General features: G+C 45.1%; 1 protein-coding gene across 2 annotated transcripts in view; it reads left to right on the top strand.

Moving 5' to 3' along the window:
• The window catches only part of ZNHIT6 (zinc finger HIT-type containing 6), a 41574-nt gene that overhangs the window by 1408 nt on the left and 25833 nt on the right, over window positions 1-14333 (top strand). The window lies entirely within an intron of this gene.

Raw genomic sequence — 14333 nt, 5'->3', positions numbered from 1 at the left:
GCGACGCCGGTGCCCTCGTAGGAGGAGCCCGATGGAGGGGCCAGCTGCCCTCGTGAACCCATTCGCGGCCACGTGTGTGGCAGAGGAGGTTGGGAGCGGTAACTTCGCGGTTAGCGAGCAACGCTACGAACCCGGCGACCTGAGTTCGATTCCCGCTCATGGCCAACACCAGTGACGATTATCTGTATATGTATTGGTCCTGGGCCTCCCGGGCCTCCCTTCGGTCGACTCAGCCTCAAATTAGTCCTTGGCGCGGTGTGTAAAAACATCACCACTGGGGAGACAAAGGCAGCCGGGCATGGTGCTGGCCACCCACCCCCTTGTGTGCCGTTCCGGCATTCATGCTCGCTAACAGCACTTACAATCTACACCATCTGAAACCTCATTCGCCAGTAAAAAATATGATAATTGTTATTTTACCCTTTTATCTGGCAACAAAACTGACACCTTTTTTTACAAGGAATCATGTTTGCATAGACCACAATACCTGCAGTCATAATGCAAACAAAAAACATAACTCTGATAATGTATGCACTGTCCTTAAAGTTGATTGGTCCACACCCGAGACAGCTTTCCTTGGAGCCTCGTCTCACATGGTGTTGGACCACATGACGCCAAACGGCGCACAACTCAAAGACAATGCACCATCAGAGTATGAGAGCTCGGGGTAAGCATTTACACCATTGGAACCTCATTTGCCATTAAAAAATATGATAATTGTTTTTTTACCCTTTTATCTGGCAACAAAAAATGGTAAAAAAACAATTATCACTTTCAATCTGTTAAAGTTTATACGGAGGATCTTTGTCTTTGTATGTCTTTCCCTCCTATTCCGCCACATCCATTCACACGGTGTCTTTCTGGCGCTCGCCCTTCATAAAATGCAGAGACCACAAGCTTGGCTAACAAATGCCTCTTTATTCACACCAACGCTCCTTTCCCTTTATTCACACCACCAACAACACCACAACTTCAGTTTCATTTATTAGGTACTAGCTTTACTACCCGGCTTCGCCCGGGACTTGGATTCACCACGCCTGGCCGCCTTTGTCTCCCCAGTGGCGATGTGCACACACCACACCAGTTGCTCGTTTGAGGCTGAGTCGACCTAGGGGAGGCCCAGGACCAGTTCGAATAATCGTCACCAGTGGTGGCCATGAGCGGGAATCGAACTCGGGTCGTCGGGTTCGTAGCGCAGCGCGCTAACCACTACACTACCACTCCCCCCACACACACACACGCGTCCATAGGTATACATACACACGCTTGCTGCAGACACACGCAACTTTCAGGGTGCGTACGGCAGTAAACGCAAAAAAAAACTAATGCTGGGCGCAGAACGCCTTAGACCTGCAACACATTTGTATGGCACTTTACTCGCGGAGGGTTGGGGGGGGAATGCGTGACATCAGCAAGCACACTGCGTAACGCTTCCGCATGTGAGCGGCATGACAGAGATGTGACGTCACAGCTCACTTGCCGTGCAAAATATATCCATTATTGCCGCCGCCCCTTCCCCCCCCCCCCCCCCAAAAAAAAAGAAAAGTATATTTCTATAATTTTTGCATGGTGTACAGTCTGGAAAGTACCCACATGCCAAATTTCAAGTTTGTTCCATGTCGGGAAGTATGCTAAACATTTTGAACAGACACATTCACAAATTTCCTTTTTATATATATAGATAACCCTGTGAGCCACGCGGCTCTTGACCCGGGTGCAACCGCAACAAACAATAACATGAACAAGAAACATCTTAAAGTGACTACACGCAACAGAAAAATCCAGGAAAAAACAGCAAAAGTCTTCCAGAAAAAACACCGTATTTCAACGCTGTGTGCAAAAATCCCAGTGGGATGCAAGTCAAACAATAACCATAAGACAATTTAGATTAAAGTTATCAGGCTAACTCTTTACTACAACAAACAAACATGGTTAAACCAAAACGTTTTCAAAATCAGCAAAATAAAGCTATAAAAACAATGTAACAGTGATCATAGGAACTGATTCAAATTTATCAAATAAACGATATACATAACATGTACGACCAAACTTTGAAGCCATAGCTGGCTGCATGAGTCACTCCATAACAGCAGGAGTATCAGTAGCAGTATCAAAAAATGTCAACACACCTTTACAGATCAGTACACTATAATCAAAACTCAAAATCATACTTTGCAGCGGTCATCTGGAACGATACATTTGATTTCAGGCCATTCTGAATAGCAGTGGCAGCTAGGGTGTACAACTCCTCTAGAGCAGTTTTGAGTGAAGATCTCACAGGTAGTGATCCAAGTTGCAGTTTATTGGCGATAGCATTCCAGACCCCGTGGACATCAATATAAAGGGCCCTTCAGTATTTGTACAGCAATAAGGAATGTGCAGCTGGTAAATGAGCGAAGACCTTAGGTCACATTTGTTCTTCGAAACAGTGAGGAGATCCAGCAGGTAGTCTGCTGATTTTTTTGTAAGTACATCATGACTAAATAAGATCTGATGCGCAAGCCGTTGATCATTAAGAGAAGTTAATCCAATGTAGAGATCGCAGTGGTGGGTCCTATATGGGCAGTTCAATGCAAATCTTAAGGCCAAGTGATAAATTGAGCCAAGCTTCTTCAGTATAGTACTTGGGGCTGATTTATATACGACTAGCGGTTAGTACCCGGCGTTGCCCGGGCGAAAAAGGCAGACACATGTAGTTACACGCACAAATGGACTCACACATACATAGACTGAACAACAACAACCGCCATTCGCCACTAAGTGGCGGTGATGTCACAACAACGCTTGTGCCAGGCTATGTGCACCTTGAGGCCACGTGAAGTGTCGAACGCCCGCTGGAAAGAGGTCACTGGGCAAACCCAGATGGCACAGGTCGACTGACTGAGACGACTGGCTGATGCACCACCTGTGGCCCCTACTGTGGCAACTTTCTGTGCTTTAGCCACCCGGCGCTCCGCTCATTGTTGTGAGCGTCGCTCCTCCGCCCTCCGTTGTTGTTGGAGGGTGACTGCCTCCAACTGGCCAGTAGCGTCCTTCAGGAGCCTGCTCCACAGTGGCCGATCTTGACACGGCTGGTACCAGTCATCCGCAAGTGGTCTCAGCTCCAAGTCCTCCTGTAGCACATCACTCCATGTCTTCTCCAGCCCGTACCGCGCCCGTTTAGCCCCCTCGATCCGGCGGAACAAAAGCTGTTTAGGCATGCGGTGGCTGGCCATGCAGGCTACATGACTCAGGCAATGCAGCCTTGCCTGCCGGAGGTCACCGATGGGACTTTGTCCACATCTTTCAAGGATTTGTGAGCTCCTCACACAATGCAGCCTGGTTAAACCCAGGATGGACCGTAGGCAGGCCAGCCTAAATGTTTCTAACCGGCGAAGGGGGGTCCAAGTTTTGCAAGCGTAGAGAAGGGAGGGAATGACCGTGGCCGAGAAGACTTGAAGCTTCGTGCGGAGTAAAAGAGCAGGTAGCTTCCACACAGCGTTACGCAGCCAATGAAAAGATACTGCAGCTCGACTGATTCGGAGTGAGTCCTCTGCTGTTAAACCGGAGCCGGTCATTAGCACAATGCCCAGGGAAACTCTCCACTGTCTCCACAACTGCCCCATCACCAATTGGGAGTTGTGGGGGTGGAGTGTCCGATGGTTCAAAATAGCCAGGCAGGTGCTTAGCTTTGGTTGGGCTGATGGTAAGGCCCCACCTGCTGGTGGCAAGCTCCAGGTTCAGCAGCAGCACCTCGAACTCCTCCTCCGAGTGAGCAACCATTAGCATATCATCGGCATACGTAACGTGGTTGAACAACAGGGAGCCATCCCTTGACCGCACCCGGGCATCGATCAGCCTCCCATTGTATCTGTAGCAGATGGGAATTCTTCCGGTACAGGCATTGAAGGTTCGACGAACTACGTGGTCCAATGTGGGAGCCAGAGGACATCCCTGTTGCACCCCAAGGTGTACAGGGAATGGCTCTGACTAACGGCCACGTAGTTAAGACGCGGGGCCGCTCACCATCATGAAGGTCCTTAAGGATGGTGATGAGTGGGTTCGGGACTCGGAAAGCACGAAGAGCAACCCAGAGGCCAGGCCTACTGATGGTATCATAGGCCTTGAGCAGGTCAATAAAGCACACACATGGACTAAGATGCACACATGGACCTACAGACACGCAAATAAATGGAGTTACACTGACTAACATGGAGGCATGCACACACAGCGACTAACACACACGCACATGGACTGAGACACACAAACACACATGCACTGACACACACAAACACATCGACTTACAGACACACACACTTATGGACTCACACACACATAGACATGCACTTGAGAAACGCACACATGGAGTTACACACACATATTGACGTACACACATACAGCGACACACACACATACATAGAGTGACACACACATTGCCGTACACACACATACACATGTGGACTGTCACACAGACATCCACTTGAGATATACACACATGGAGTTGCACACACATATATGGACGTACACACATACAGCGACTCACACACACACACACCGACTCGCACACAGCGATACGTGGACTAAAACACACATTGATGTAAACACACATATGTACTTACACACACACATATGGACTAAGACACACACATGAACTTACACATACATAGACAGACACACACATAGCCCTACACACACATACACATATGGACTGTGACACACAGATATCTACTTTAGATACACAGACATGGATTAACACACATATGGACTCACACACAGACGCATTGACTTACACACACATTGAGTGACACACACATGTACACACATGTGGACTAACACACACACATATGGACTGACATACACATGGACATACACACACAGATCGACTGACACACACACATGGACTCACACACACACACACATCGACGGGCACAGCAATCCCCGATGATGGCACAGCTATCAGTATCGCAGTACTACGTATGAGTAAGTAGCGCGACGTGAGCGATGGAAACAATAGAAATGCATTTAAGAAATATACAGAAATCACAGACTGACAGTAGACCGTGGCAGCGTTATAAAAGCGCAGCAAAAAAAGGGGAAATTGAGCAACCCTAAAATCCAAAAAGAGTTTTGTGTACACAAACATAATTATTGTAACATGTCAACTCGTTTCATAATGGTAAACAATGAACCTGAGTTGTTATCTTCACACAAACATAATTATTGTAACATCTGTGAACTTAAATTTCGATTTAAAGTTTTCGTGACTGCAGGGATTCATCTTCTTGGTTCTTTTGGTAAAGTCACGTAGAATGGAAATAATAAAATAATAAAAATACAATTATTCTCACGACGTTTCGGCCACAACGCAAGCAGCCGTCCTCAGGTGTAGAACAGGTCTGTCGAGAAGACAGAGTCTGAATGACACGCCCCAGGCTTGGAGCGACGATTTAGGCTGGGATGGAGGGGCGAAAAACGTCTTGACAAAATAATTTGCATATCAAGAGGAATTTAGCATATTTATGGGAATGTAGATATGCGATTAGTACTACTTGTGAAATGCGTAGGTTTGGCGAGGGGTTTAAAGTCATTATGCCCGTGCAATATGCAGGATTAGCAGCATCAAAGGGAGGGGATAGGGGTATGTATCTGCAGTAACTAGACCACCACGTAAACAACTAAAGTATAAACTACATAGTATCATCAGTATACTAAATATACTCTTCAATAAGCTGAGCTACTAACAGTAAGTAATACATTACAATTCTATGTCGCAAAAAATATAATATGCTTCCAGCTAAACTTTATTCTCTTACATCACACGAGTTTACACCGTACTATATACTGCCATAGACAAACCCAACATTAAATTATATACTGTATTGCTATACACCACCTTATACATTGTAATATTACACTATGTATTATTCTACCTACCCTACTGTATATCACACTGCTGTATATTCACTATACAATTACGATACTATATATTACTTTTTACATTGTATAAAACATTACAATTGTATTATAGTATAATAATTTGTGTGAGTGGTTTATTCAGCAGTGCTTTAGTCAAAGGTAAGTGTTGCATAGTGGATAGTCCTACCATGAAAAAATGTAACGAGTTAGGACATGTCACACGTGTAAAATATTTTTGGGATAGCCCGCACCTCCATATACCGCGCAGGGTCTTGTTTTGTTTGTAAAAAGTGGTATACCCCGTGGGTTATATGCGTGAAAATACAGTAATTTAAGAGCAACTAGCTGATATTGTAGTTTGTTGAAATCGCCCTGGAGCTTAGCAATCGCGTCATCCGGAGAGCGGCCAGCAGTATCATGTCATCTGCAAACAGATTTACCCTGGAATGATCCAGGTCAGTGGCCAAGTCATTGACATAAAGAGAGAACAAGAGGAGGCCGAGGATGGAATCCTGTGTGACCCCTTTTGTTATCTTAACACTGTTTGACCTCCAACCATCTATGAATACAGTTTGGGTGCGAGAAGAGAGGTAAAATTTTTAACCATTCTACTGCGTGTTTGGAGAAACGGAGGCAAATTAGTTTACTAAGCAGGGTGTTGTGGTCGACTGTATCAAAGGCTTTGGGCAAGTCAAGAAAAAAGACTGGTGCAGTACTGCTTATTAAATCTGTCAGTAAGGGAATTCCTAATCCTGAATGGCAAGGTGCATCTTGGATGAAAGAAAAACCTAAAGGAACAATGTCACCCAACGCCACCACGTAGTTGTATGCACCTGCCATGCCATTCCACAGAGTTCCAGTCCCAGGTCCTTCCAGCATGGAAACGTTGGACCTCAAGAAACGTTGAGATAAGGCGATTGCAGCAGAATATTCTGCCAAGGTCTCTAATCGGTTTTGGGGCTCTCGCTACTCTTGATGATCCAGAGCAGATGTGGGAAGCCTTGAAGCTAAGGACCCTTGCGGCCAGCAATTGGATGCTTTGGGAATCAGGCCGAGGTCAAGGTGTCTCATCTCATCAGAGACACTGGAGACCATTGCGCAGAGTCGCTTCGCAGCAGTTGGAGGGTAACTCCAGCCTGCGCGGGCACCTGTCGCATCAGGTGAGAGCCTCATTGAGGAGGGATAGGGAGTGTTTGGTTGGGAAGCTGATGGGTGTTGTTTGAGAGTCATCTGTGTGTACGGGCGACTCCTGGCCGGTCTGTCCGGCCCTCAAACGCCTCCGCTGAAAATTCCGAACCTCGAGAGGCCTCACTCAAGGTGGCCGATGGATCTCTTGTATCAGATCCTGGAGACTGTAGTTGGGCTGTGTGGGTCGGGTACTTTTAGCAGCTTCTCGCTGCCTCCCCCTCCGGCTGTGAGGCTGGACGTGCCTAACGCTGCTCCCAAGGCTGCCGGTCCCCTGATATCTGAGCCCCCCCCATCAATGCATGAGATTCTGACAGCAGTGAGGAGGCCGAAGGGGGTAAGGCAGCTGGGATCTGTGGCATCACGGCCAAATTTCTGAAAGCCGGTGGGTACGATACGCTAAGGGGGCTCCACGTGGTGGTGATTGTTGCAGCATGGAGATCGGCCACTCTCCTTCCCAGCTGGAGACAAACCTGGAAGGGGAATGGAGACATGAGCGAACTTCAACATATCTCTGGGACCGTTTTTGCCAGTATGAAAAAGATTAAATAATACTATTAGGTCTTCTTGTTTCTTTCGGTAAAGTCACGTAGAAGGGAAGTAATAAAATAATAAAAATAAAACATAATAAAACAATTCTCACGACGTTTCGGCTACAACGCAAGCAGCCGTCTTCAGGTGAAGAATGAGACACTACCAAACTAGGAGCTTATATATAAGCTGCATTGGGGGTTGAAGAGCGCCTTAACAAAAAGAATGTGCATGTGAAGAGGAATTTAGCATATTCATGGAAAATGCGTAGGCGTTGGGCGGGGGGGTGTCAAAGTCATATTATGCCCATGCATTATGCAGGATCAGCAGCAACCAAGGGGGGTGCAGGGATTAGCAGTAACAAAGGAAAGGAATGTTAATGATATGTAGCTGCAGTTACTCAACAACCACGTAGAAAACTAAAGTATAAACTACATAAAAAACTAAAGTATAAACTGCATCGCACCATCAGTATACTTACTATACTCTATAATAAGCTGAGTTACTAACAGCAAGTAATACATTACAATTCTACCTCGTAAAAATTCTATAATATGCTTCCATCTAAACCTTATTCTCTTATATCACACGAGCATATACCGTACTATATACTGCCATAGATAAACCCAACATTAAATTATATACTGTATTGCTGTAAACCAACCTATATCTTATACATTTAATATAACACTATGTATTATTCTACACACCCTAATGTGTATCGAAATGGTTTATTACGTCCTTCCAATGATTGCTGAGCCAGAATCCATCTTCTCGGTTAAAATTGTCTCTGTGTTTGTATATGTGGATCGCCTCATGAACGAATCTCTCATGATAGCCAGATGGCTTGCAGAGAACCTCTGTTTTGGAGAAGTCGATATCATGTGAGCCCACTGAGTTGTAACAGTGATCTGCCACGGCTGAGGTGTTTGTCCTACCGTGTTTCAGGTCAGCTTTATGTTCACGGATGCGGTCCGAGACATGTCGTTTGGTTTCCCCAATGTAACTGCTACCACAGAGGCAACTTAGTTTGTAGACGCCAGGGTACTGTATGTCTGGAACCACATCTTTTACAGACGGTACCAGATCACGGATTTTATGTACTGTGTTGAATCGGACCTGGATTTTGTGTTTAATCAGGATTTTGGAGATCTTTTTTGTGACCCCAGCAATGTAGGGTAAGGTGATGGTCTTGAAAGGCTCCTCAACAGGATCCTTCTTGATGGTTGGAGTGATGGCTTTGCGGATTGTATAGTCGGAGTAACCATTTGCCTTAAGAGCTTGGCGTACGTGTTTGAGTTCACTGGAAATGTGTTCATGGTCGGAGATGCATTGGGCTCTATGATATAGAGTCTTGATGAGGGAATTCTTCTGGGATGGATGGTGGTGGGAATCCGGTTTTAGATAAGCATCCGTGTGGGTGGCTTTCCTGTAGACAGAGTGGCTCATTGAACCATCAGGTCTCCTTTTGATTAGGACATCCAAAAAGGGTAGCTTGCCATCATTTTCGACTTCCATGGTGAATCTGATGGCTGGGTGTATGGAATTGATGTGGTCGAGAAATTGGTCTAGAGCAGGCCGGCCATGTGGCCAGATGACAAAAGTGTCGTCTACGTACCTCTTCCATAAGGTCGGGCGTAGAGTGGCAGTCTGGATAGCGTCCGTCTCAAATTTCTCCATGAAGATGTTGGCTACAACCGGAGATAGGGGGGAGCCCATTGGGGTGCCCTCAATTTGCTTGTAGAAGGTTCCATTCCAGGTGAAGTATGTATTGGTTAAGCAGTGTTTCACCAGGGGGGGTACCCCAGCATTCAGTCCTTGATGAACCAAGTCTTCAATGATTGCGATGGTGTCAGGCACAGGTACCTTGGTGAACAAGGAAACCACATCAAAACTGACAAGCAGGTCGTCTGGGGACAGGGCAATCCCCTTGATTGTCGATACCAGGTCAGTAGAGTTTAGTACTGCAGAGGTGGTTTTTCCAGTGAAAGGCCGTAGGATTTCGGACAAAAAACGAGCCAGTTTGTAAGTGGGGGAGTTGATAGTAGAGACAATGGGACGAAGAGGTGTATCTTCTTTATGTATCTTTGGCAAGCCGTACAATCTTGGTGGTCTGGCTGCAGAAGGTTTCAACGAGAACTGTTTGGTCTGATCAATTAATGCGGTTGAAGCAGAAATGATGTTGTTGGTTTTGGAGACGAGGCTGTTGGTGGGGTCTCTTTTTATTTTTGTATAGCTGCCATCGTTTAATAGTTCTTGAATTTTGTTGTTGTATTCTATTTTGTCCATGATGACAGTGGCATTGCCTTTGTCGGCTGAGAGGATGACAATGTCATCCCTCTTTTTTAATTGAGCTAATTCAAAACGCTCCTCTTTGCTGATGTTGCTAGCTGGCATCTTAGCGTTTTTGAGGGTTACAGAGATTTCAGATCTTGCTACGTCTGCAGCGATGTGACTCAAGCCCTTGAGAGCTACATCTACTCGAGCAATTATATCATTAACTGGTATGTGTCTAGGTGTGACTGCAAAGTTTAGTCCTTTAGCTAAAACGGATTTCAAACCTTCAGAAATAGGACTGTTACTGCGATTAATTACGACTTTGTTAATATCTAGCTTTTCAATGTGTGGGTCCGGTTTCTTGTTTGAGAGGCGATTGAATTTGGAAATCAAGTTGTCCTTACATTTAGTCGACATAGCGGCAGCTGAAGAGGCAGTCATTTTTTCCACATGTTCCCAATCCGATGTGGACATTGTTACACTCAAAGATAAGTGTGATTTGTAGAGTGTCTTGTCTAACTGATCTAGTTCGGTGCGCGTAAGTCTGATTTTCTCTGAGATAAGAGCTAAGCTAGTTCTAGACAGAATTCGTTTCGCATTAGAAGAAGTTACAGCAGCAGATGTTAGTGTAAATGCGTTTGGTATTACCTTAGAGTCGCGGCATCTCTTCAGAAAGGTGAGAGACTCGATTAGCTGAGCCTTCTTATCCCGGAGCTTGTTGAAGGATCTCAAAGTTATGTGGAAACCCTCCCCGTAGAGGCGGTTAAATTTCGATTTAAAGCTTTCGTGACTGCAGGGATTCATCTTCTTGTTTCTTTCGGTAAAGTCACGTAGACCTGATGGTTCAATGAGCCACTCTGTCTACAGGAAAGCCACCCACACGGATGCTTATCTAAAACCGGATTCCCACCACCATCCATCCCAGAAGAATTCCCTCATCAAGACTCTATATCATAGAGCCCAATGCATCTCCGACCATGAACACATTTCCAGTGAACTCAAACACGTACGCCAAGCTCTTAAGGCAAATGGTTACTCCGACTATACAATCCGCAAAGCCATCACTCCAACCATCAAGAAGGATCCTGTTGAGGAGCCTTTCAAGACCATCACCTTACCCTACATTGCTGGGGTCACAAAAAAGATCTCCAAAATCCTGATTAAACACAAGATCCAGGTCCGATTCAACACAGTACATAAAATCCGTGATCTGGTACCGTCTGTAAAAGATGTGGTTCCAGACATACAGTACCCTGGCGTCTACAAACTAAGTTGCCTCTGTGGTAGCAGTTACATTGGGGAAACCAAACGACATGTCTCGGACCGCATCCGTGAACATAAAGCTGACCTGAAACACGGTAGGACAAACACCTCAGCCGTGGCAGATCACTGTTACAACTCAGTGGGCTCACATGATATCGACTTCTCCAAGACAGAGGTTCTCTGCAAGCCATCTGGCTATCATGAGAGATTCGTTCATGAGGCGATCCACATATACAAACACAGAGACAATTTTAACCGAGAAGATGGATTCTGGCTCAGCAATCATTGGAAGGACGTAATAAACCATTTCGATACACATTAGGGTGTGTAGAATAATACATAGTGTTATATTAAATGTATAAGATATAGGTTGGTTTACAGCAATACAGTATATAATTTAATGTTGGGTTTATCTATGGCAGTATATAGTACGGTATATGCTCGTGTGATATAAGAGAATAAGGTTTAGATGGAAGCATATTATAGAATTTTTACGAGGTAGAATTGTAATGTATTACTTGCTGTTAGTAACTCAGCTTATTATAGAGTATAGTAAGTATACTGATGGTGCGATGCAGTTTATACTTTAGTTTTTTATGTAGTTTATACTTTAGTTTTCTACGTGGTTGTTGAGTAACTGCAGCTACATATCATTAACATTCCTTTCCTTTGTTACTGCTAATCCCTGCACCCCCCTTGGTTGCTGCTGATCCTGCATAATGCATGGGCATAATATGACTTTGACACCCCCCCGCCCAACGCCTACGCATTTTCCATGAATATGCTAAATTCCTCTTCACATGCACATTCTTTTTGTTAAGGCGCTCTTCAACCCCCAATGCAGCTTATATATAAGCTCCTAGTTTGGTAGTGTCTCATTCTTCACCTGAAGACGGCTGCTTGCGTTGTAGCCGAAACGTCGTGAGAATTGTTTTATTATGTTTTATTTTTTTTATTATTTTATTACTTCCCTTCTACGTGACTTTACCGAAAGAAACAAGAAGATGAATCCCTGCAGTCACGAAAGCTTTAAATCGAAATTTAACCGCCTCTACGGGGAGGGTTTCCACATAACTTTGAGATCCTTCAACAAGCTCCGGGATAAGAAGGCTCAGCTAATCGAGTCTCTCACCTTTCTGAAGAGATGCCGCGACTCTAAGGTAATACCAAACGCATTTACACTAACATCTGCTGCTGTAACTTCTTCTAATGCGAAACGAATTCTGTCTAGAACTAGCTTAGCTCTTATCTCAGAGAAAATCAGACTTACGCGCACCGAACTAGATCAGTTAGACAAGACACTCTACAAATCACACTTATCTTTGAGTGTAACAATGTCCACATCGGATTGGGAACATGTGGAAAAAATGACTGCCTCTTCAGCTGCCGCTATGTCGACTAAATGTAAGGACAACTTGATTTCCAAATTCAATCGCCTCTCAAACAAGAAACCGGACCCACACATTGAAAAGCTAGATATTAACAAAGTCGTAATTAATCGCAGTAACAGTCCTATTTCTGAAGGTTTGAAATCCGTTTTAGCTAAAGGACTAAACTTTGCAGTCACACCTAGACACATACCAGTTAATGATATAATTGCTCGAGTAGATGTAGCTCTCAAGGGCTTGAGTCACATCGCTGCAGACGTAGCAAGATCTGAAATCTCTGTAACCCTCAAAAACGCTAAGATGCCAGCTAGCAACATCAGCAAAGAGGAGCGTTTTGAATTAGCTCAATTAAAAAAGAGGGATGACATTGTCATCCTCTCAGCCGACAAAGGCAATGCCACTGTCATCATGGACAAAATAGAATACAACAACAAAATTCAAGAACTATTAAACGATGGCAGCTATACAAAAATAAAAAGAGACCCCACCAACAGCCTCGTCTCCAAAACCAACAACATCATTTCTGCTTCAACCGCATTAATTGATCAGACCAAACAGTTCTCGTTGAAACCTTCTGCAGCCAGACCACCAAGATTGTACGGCTTGCCAAAGATACATAAAGAAGATACACCTCTTCGTCCCATTGTCTCTACTATCAACTCCCCCACTTACAAACTGGCTCGTTTTTTGTCCGAAATCCTACGGCCTTTCACTGGAAAAACCACCTCTGCAGTACTAAACTCTACTGACCTGGTATCGACAATCAAGGGGATTGCCCTGTCCCCAGACGACCTGCTTGTCAGTTTTGATGTGGTTTCCTTGTTCACCAAGGTACCTGTGCCTGACACCATCGCAATCATTGAAGACTTGGTTCATCAAGGACTGAATGCTGGGGTACCCCCCCTGGTGAAACACTGCTTAACCAATACATACTTCACCTGGAATGGAACCTTCTACAAGCAAATTGAGGGCACCCCAATGGGCTCCCCCCTATCTCCGGTTGTAGCCAACATCTTCATGGAGAAATTTGAGACGGACGCTATCCAGACTGCCACTCTACGCCCGACCTTATGGAAGAGGTACGTAGACGACACTTTTGTCATCTGGCCACATGGCCGGCCTGCTCTAGACCAATTTCTCGACCACATCAATTCCATACACCCAGCCATCAGATTCACCATGGAAGTCGAAAATGATGGCAAGCTACCCTTTTTGGATGTCCTAATCAAAAGGAGACCTGATGGTTCAATGAGCCACTCTGTCTACAGGAAAGCCACCCACACGGATGCTTATCTAAAACCGGATTCCCACCACCATCCATCCCAGAAGAATTCCCTCATCAAGACTCTATATCATAGAGCCCAATGCATCTCCGACCATGAACACATTTCCAGTGAACTCAAACACGTACGCCAAGCTCTTAAGGCAAATGGTTACTCCGACTATACAATCCGCAAAGCCATCACTCCAACCATCAAGAAGGATCCTGTTGAGGAGCCTTTCAAGACCATCACCTTACCCTACATTGCTGGGGTCACAAAAAAGATCTCCAAAATCCTGATTAAACACAAGATCCAGGTCCGATTCAACACAGTACATAAAATCCGTGATCTGGTACCGTCTGTAAAAGATGTGGTTCCAGACATACAGTACCCTGGCGTCTACAAACTAAGTTGCCTCTGTGGTAGCAGTTACATTGGGGAAACCAAACGACATGTCTCGGACCGCATCCGTGAACATAAAGCTGACCTGAAACACGGTAGGACAAACACCTCAGCCGTGGCAGATCACTGT

Source organism: Lethenteron reissneri, chromosome 5, assembly GCF_015708825.2.
Source record: "Lethenteron reissneri isolate LAM-NWPU_2019-01 chromosome 5, ASM1570882v1, whole genome shotgun sequence".
In the NCBI taxonomy this organism is placed as follows: Eukaryota; Metazoa; Chordata; class Hyperoartia; order Petromyzontiformes; family Petromyzontidae; genus Lethenteron; species Lethenteron reissneri.
Note: the sequence above shows the minus strand (reverse complement) of the source record. Positions and strands in the feature narration are given on the sequence as shown.